This window comes from Uranotaenia lowii, chromosome 2 (assembly GCF_029784155.1).
Source record: "Uranotaenia lowii strain MFRU-FL chromosome 2, ASM2978415v1, whole genome shotgun sequence".
NCBI lineage: Eukaryota > Metazoa > Arthropoda > Insecta > Diptera > Culicidae > Uranotaenia > Uranotaenia lowii.
The window spans coordinates 427424229-427431938 of NC_073692.1; positions in this window are offsets into that span (position 1 = coordinate 427424229).

Consider the following 7710-nt stretch of genomic DNA (forward strand, 5'->3'; position numbering starts at 1 on the left):
CAAAAATGACAAAAATGACAAAAATGACAAAAATGACAAAAATGACAAAAATGACAAAAATGACAAAAATGACAAAAATGACAAAAATGACAAAAATGACAAAAATGACAAAAATGACAAAAATGACAAAAATGACAAAAATGACAAAAATGACAAAAATGACAAAAATGACAAAAATGACAAAAATGACAAAAATGACAAAAATGACAAAAATGACAAAAATGACAAAAATGACAAAAATGACAAAAATGACAAAAATGACAAAAATGACAAAAATGACAAAAATGACAAAAATGACAAAAATGACAAAAATGACAAAAATGACAAAAATGACAAAAATGACAAAAATGACAAAAATGACAAAAATGACAAAAATGACAAAAATGACAAAAATGACAAAAATGACAAAAATGACAAAAATGACAAAAATGACAAAAATTACAAAAATGACAAAAATGACAAAAATGACAAAAATGACAAAAATGACAAAAATGACAAAAATGACAAAAATGACAAAAATGACAAAAATGACAAAAATGACAAAAATGACAAAAATGACAAAAATGACAAAAATGACAAAAATGACAAAAATGACAAAAATGACAAAAATGACAAAAATGACAAAAATGACAAAAATGACAAAAATGACAAAAATGACAAAAATGACAAAAATGACAAAAATGACAAAAATGACAAAAATGACAAAAATGACAAAAATGACAAAAATGACAAAAATGACAAAAATGACAAAAATGACAAAAATGACAAAAATGACAAAAATGACAAAAATGACAAAAATGACAAAAATGACAAAAATGACAAAAATGACAAAAATGACAAAAATGACAAAAATGACAAAAATGACAAAAATGACAAAAATGACAAAAATGACAAAAATGACAAAAATGACAAAAATGACAAAAATGACAAAAATGACAAAAATGACAAAAATGACAAAAATGACAAAAATGACAAAAATGACAAAAATGACAAAAATGACAAAAATGACAAAAATGACAAAAATGACAAAAATGACAAAAATGACAAAAATGACAAAAATGACAAAAATGACAAAAATGACAAAAATGACAAAAATGACAAAAATGACAAAAATGACAAAAATGACAAAAATGACAAAAATGACAAAAATGACAAAAATGACAAAAATGACAAAAATGACAAAAATGACAAAAATGACAAAAATGACAAAAATGACAAAAATGACAAAAATGACAAAAATGACAAAAATGACAAAAATGACAAAAATGACAAAAATGACAAAAATGACAAAAATGACAAAAATTACAAAAATTACAAAAATGACAAAAATGACAAAAAAGATAAAAAAAAAAAATAATTATAAAATAAAACAGAAATTTTAAATATTACAAAAATTACAAAACTACAAAAATTATAAAATTTACAAAAACGACAAAAATGACAAAAATGTAAAAATTGTCGTTCCATTGAAAAACACTAAAGGCCGATCTAACAAATGCCATGCTATCCTCTAAAAGACTCAATTTTCCTCTCTCTTTTTGGATGCAAAAAACATATAAGATTTATGATATCTTGATAGCATCATAATAGTATTTGAGATATGAAATGCACAGTAAGTTAGGTTTTCATTGATGTTTTTTTGTGTATTTTAAAGAGCAAAAAGTGAATAAATGAAATGCTCTGGAAATGTAATTACGACATTGACACAAGCAGCTTCAACAAAGTACCTACTACTGGTTGTCCGATTACTTCACTCTTTCCTGGCAGATTATTCACATTTATGTTTATGTTTGCCAACTTGCTCTCGGGAAATGAAAGAAATTATTTAAACGGTACACCTTCCTAGTACCTTCTCCTCTACTCGACGCTTCTTCCTGCTTCTGCTGGATATGAACATTCTTGTGGCATGACTCTCAGCTTGGCCTCGCTGTTATGTGAACTGAGCTGGTATGCCTGAAATTGGATTCTGGGATCCGTGCAAAAGCAAACGCCCTTTCCTTGTAGCTGTTCCTACTAGCCGTTTGTTGTTAAACTGTACGAGACGGAGAAAAGCCCGTGAAAGATGGTAAATTGGCGACCCTTTTTCGCCATCATCGCCTTCGTTCGTCGTGGTCTCACAAAAGTCAAACATTCGAGCGAAACAAAAGCGGATCCCCTTTGATTTGTGTGCCTGGTCCTGCCTGCCTCTACAAAATACATTGGCTCTGGGCTCGAGGATTCGCTTCTCGTTCGCAGCTTAGATGGAAGAGCTTACTTATTCCTTTAAGCAGCAAAAAAGTAAATATAGGCGCGCGGCAAGTTGATTAGACGGATTGTCACTGACTGACGGCTTCGAGCCTGAGCCTGGCCAAAGAATGCTGATATACGATTAGGTGGATAGATAGACGGACAGATACATGGAGTGGGTTGCTTGCATGCCAGAAGTAGTGAACGGGCTCTAAATTAGATCCTTACAAGCCTGTTTGGAGGAGAATTTTGATTAATTCTCGTGAACAGCTAAGATTTCCGGTACAAAAACGCGGTATGCAGACAGAAAGATATGTCAACAATATTAATTATATGATTATTATTCAAGCACCAACAAGCATCGAAATGTGTGCCAGGATGAGCCTCGTTTTAATAAAATCTGTCAATCTCGTTTTGCCAGTTGCTCCATGTTCTGTTGCAGAACGAATCACGTGCGTTTTCTTGAAGAACGTAGCACGTAGTACCTACCTCCGTTATTTTGACATAAAATTCGATTCTCAAATTTACATAATAACGAGATTGATGTGTTAAAGTAATGTTGGCTTTCCTTTTTCTGGTGTCATATTTAAGATTTGCTTTCATCTTCGAAATCTTTTTTTTTATCATTTGGGGGTGAAAGCCAGTTTATTTTGACTTTGTAGAGGGAAATATATCGCGCATTTAAACGTTTCAATATCTCGGTTGCGAGATAAATCTTCGAAATCATGATATCTATTACAAGTCAGTCAAGGCGGTTCAAGTGTATTACAGTTACTAACATAAAATTTTATTGCATCACTAGTATGTGCAAATTGAAAGTTTCTGAAGATATTATGTGTTTTGGTTTGCTTTGTTTGTCGAATTTTTAAACTGTTGAATGTTACATAAAACACTAACGACGCAAAGTGGAGCAGATCAGAATAATCAATGGATACAAATCTCATAACTTTTTCAAATCAAATCTTACAGAATTTATGTAATTCAAAGAAGTTTCCATTCGTTCAAAATTCATAATTTGGTATTATTTGTGTGTGTGTAGATATTCTTAAATTTGATCTAGTTAACTATGTTTAGCTGAGTTTCCAAATAACTCGTGAACTAGTAAGAGCAAGTTCACTGGTGTTGGGAAAAAGTGGTGGAAATTTTGACATTTTAAAAATTTTACCATGCAAAAATGTTTTCAAGATCTTGGGGCGTTGTATTTTTTTACAAAACTGTTTCTATTTCAGCCGTATGTGATAGAAATATTGCTATTTTTGCATCACAGCATGCGAAAATATAACACGTGTTGTAAAAAAAAAAACTAGAAGTCCACAGATCTTGAAAATGTTTTTACATGGCAAAATTTTCAAAATGTGCCGTACGTGTCAAAATTTCTACCACTTTTTCCGAACACCAGTGAACTTGCTCTAAGACCAGGCCCACTAATGGTTGCTAAACCTCGAATCGAGTACATTCAGCAACAAATCTATCAACCCATCATCGCACCAACAGTCGCTAACTTGATTCGAGAAATAGCATTCGAGCAGTAGGTTGTTACAGGATGCGCTTATGTAGCAACCCGGTAGCAACGCAGCCGGTCGTCGCTATCAGAAAATAAACAAACACAAATACCAACCTGGATGGCAACAATGGGTGCAAAAATCAGTAAGTAGATAAAAACGCAACCAATCAAAACATCTAAAATACCGACCGAAATAGCAACGCCCGGTGGGCTTGGTCTAAGCGAACTACTTTGCATACACAATGGAATAATCTTTCAAATTTTAAGCCTAGGAGCCAAACGATTATAAGTACTCTTTCTATGTGCTGGTTGTTTTAGCATTTGATGCTAGCTGTCATATCTTTGTAAGTATTTAGCAGACCAGAAGGGCTGCTACAATAGCCCTCGAATCCCTGGTCAAGCCACGGGGATTCTGGTGAGGGTATGCCTCATGCGGCCTCTTTTGGTTGGCTCGGCGGAGCAGAGGTTGCGAAGAACCTCGGGTCGGCTTCTGACAAGGAAGTGACACTGGCCCAAGGAAACCAAAACACCGGTCGTTAATTTTTAAACTTTGATTTGTCCTTTTTACATTCGCGTCTCTGTGTTTAGTGTGTGGGGTGGCCGGCCAACTGGAACTCTGCTGTTGCGGGATACCTCGGGGTTTGGGGTTTGCACGTGGTGTACGGGAACAATGGAGGTGCCTTAATTGCGGTTAGGGACTGTAGAGAATAGATGTAATGGATAATTGATATCTGAAAATAATTCTAGTGTTTGGTAAATTTCGATTGAAAATGAGTATTCTTTATGAAGCGTGTAAATATCGTTTTGGAGGGAGAATCATAGAAACGAAAAGTTTGTCAACGGTCAGTCTATTAACGAATTTTGAAGGCAACGGGCGCAACTGTTTCATTCCAAATGGAAGTTGTCCGGAAGTTTCCGGAGAAGAATCCGACATTGGCACAGTCGTGACTCCTCGGATCAGTGAGTGTTTTTAGTTGAAAATAACGGAAGTGTGAAAGGTACAAGTTGGAACGAAAGGAGAATTTTGAAAATTTATCCAATATAAAAGAATGTGAAAAAAAATATATATAAATAGTAAGATAAAGAAATATAAGAAGCTTTTTCTAGAAGCAGGACTTCGATGAGAAGGCGAAGATCCTGAAAGATAAATTGATAAAAATAATATTTTGCTTAGAATGGGGCTTCGATGGGAAGGCGAAGTTCTCAAATATTATGAAAGATTAATTGGTAAATAAAAATAAATAATATTTTACTTAGAATGGGGCTTCGATGGGAAGGCGAAGTTCTCAAATATTATTTTTGTTGTAGTAATAAAATGAAAAAAAAAATCTATATACAAATTGAATGAACTTCGATGGGAAGGCGAAGTTCTTAGTAAACGACAATTGACTTCGATGAGAAGGCGAAGTTCAATAATGAATGATATGGAATTTCGATGAGAAGGCGAAGTTCTAGAAAAAAAAATCAAATAAAATAAAAAGAAAGAAAAGCATAATGATTGCCAGCAATTGTGATTCAAATAGTTAAAGAAAAAAAACAGTAACAGAGAGAAAGCTTCTTAAGTTTCTTCGAATAATGGCTATGAAGGAAAATGTGGAATGTGAATTGTTTTGATAACTTCGTAATCTAGAATGAATATCGATGGAATATTTAAATTCCTCGAAAAACAAAAAATTAAACGAATTCCGGACGGAATCATGCTTAAATCGATTGATGTTGCAAAAATGAAAGTAAGTGGAAAAAAGTTATTCAGTGAAAAAAATTGTATGAAGTGAAATATTATTAAAAAAAAAAATGATGTGATTAAATAATTCAAAAAAAGGTCCATGTGATTTGTGTGAAAACGATTAGAGAAGAATTGATGTTGCCAAAATAAATGAAAGTTTATTTTAAAGATCTTAAGAAAAATAATTTGTGTAACGTGAACTTTGATAAAAATATGAATGAATTCGATAATTTTGTATTTATAAAAATTATTATTCGATAGAGTTAAGATGGAGTCCAAAAAAAAACAAAAAAAAACCAATAGAATGAAATTAGTGCGAAATAAAAATTTTCTAAAGGATTCATGTTGCAAAAATAAGCCTCAAATGATTATTTAATAAAAAAAATGTGATTTCACTAAAAAAGTGCATTGAAACAATAACGATTTTAAAAAAAAGTGATAAACTAGTTTCTTCAAAAAGGTTTGTTTGACTCATGTGAGTACATAGGACCATGATACCAAAATATAAGAAAGCTTCGTATTGAAAAAAAAATTCTATAAGAAAAAATAATATAAGAAAGCATGTGTTGAATGTGAACTTAAATATAAAAAAATAAATGAAGCGATTTGAAAATTGAGTGTTACAAAAAAGAATTTCTATCGAATATTGAAGTTCTCGGGAAAAAAAATAATAAATTGAGTTCGTGAAAACAGTACTTTATTGGTTAAAAAATAGAAAGAATATGTGAAATATCAACTGAAAAAATATCTAAAATTCAATGAATTGATATTTTAAATAAATTGCCAATGGAACAGAGAAGCTCCTCAAAAAAATAATAATTTGCATGGAAAAAAGATTAAATGCATTGATGAAGCAAGAAGCCGGGTGTCTTATAATTGTGTAGCTGAAAATGAATGCCTGAAAATTGATTTGTAGTGAGAAAAATGATGTTAAGAAAACATAAAAAAAAAAGAAATGAATAAGTAGTTGGTTGCATAAAAAAAGTGATGAAAAAGTCAATTGTCCTTATTCGAAAAATAGCGTGCGTTCGAACGATTTCAGATTAGTATTTTGATATCAAAAGGAACCATTTTGAAGTATTCAAATCGATTTTTGATATTTTTTTTTGCGAAAATCCAAAATCTCATTTTCATATGTGATGAAAGAAATTAGAGAAACATGAACTATCAAAGAACGAAAGAACATAAGCCGTAAATATCATGAAAATTTCGAAAAAGATACAACGGCTCACCGACAGGACTTGAACCTGCAATCTCCGCTTCGGTACAACGGCGCGTTAGCCAATTCCACCACGGTGAACGTGATGGAACCGGCGAACACGAGCAATCGAGCTCTGCCGATCAACTGCTGGACCATCTATCGAAACACCATGTATATCCCGCATGTGATCTTTCCCTCTGATCTGGGGTAGCTTTGATCAAAATTAAATTTTTCAACATAAACATCAATAAATAATTTTAAAGTTAATGTTGCGAGACAGTAAAACCCAATGAATTTTTGTAAATTTATTCCGGTTTTGATTAAATACAAATTTCTAAAAGTAGAATTAATATTAGAATTATGGGATACCATTACTATAGCTGACACTTACTTTCAGTGATTAACCGTCACGCAACTCAAGGTGTATTCTGATATGTGAAGTATGTATGACTAGTTTCTTGATTTTTATTTTAAATTTTTTTAGTGGTTGTAGCCATAACACATTCACCAAACCGTCACCCAAGTATGGGTAACACGACCTTCAATCAATAAAAAATCTAGAAACTTGGAATGGTTCTTTCTGGTGATTTAAGGATCGATAAAAGGATGAAAAAATTTGATATCAAGAGTTTATTTGGTTCTTTGATTGCTCGAAACTCATCAACATCATAATATAGAGCAATTCTTAGCAAAAATTTTAAAAATGTGACTTTTTTCCACAGTGAAACTTGAATTACTTTGAAACGACAAGTCATAGCTGTACACTTTCTTCTGCAAAGTTGCACATTTTAACGTCGCGCATCTTTTAAATTCAATATTGATTAAAAATCTTAATCCAAAGTACACTTTTTTGTTAATTTTAATTATTTTTTTTTACAAAAATTCACAGTATTGCGTAATTAAAAAAAATCATACACAGAAAGAAAAATGTAAATTTACGTTACACATTTTCGCATCGTCGCCGAAAGAATATGGAAAAGACTATAGCATTTTGACGACTGCGATGAAATTCTCGTGCAATTTCATGTAAAACTCAGCGTTGGCAACGTTCAT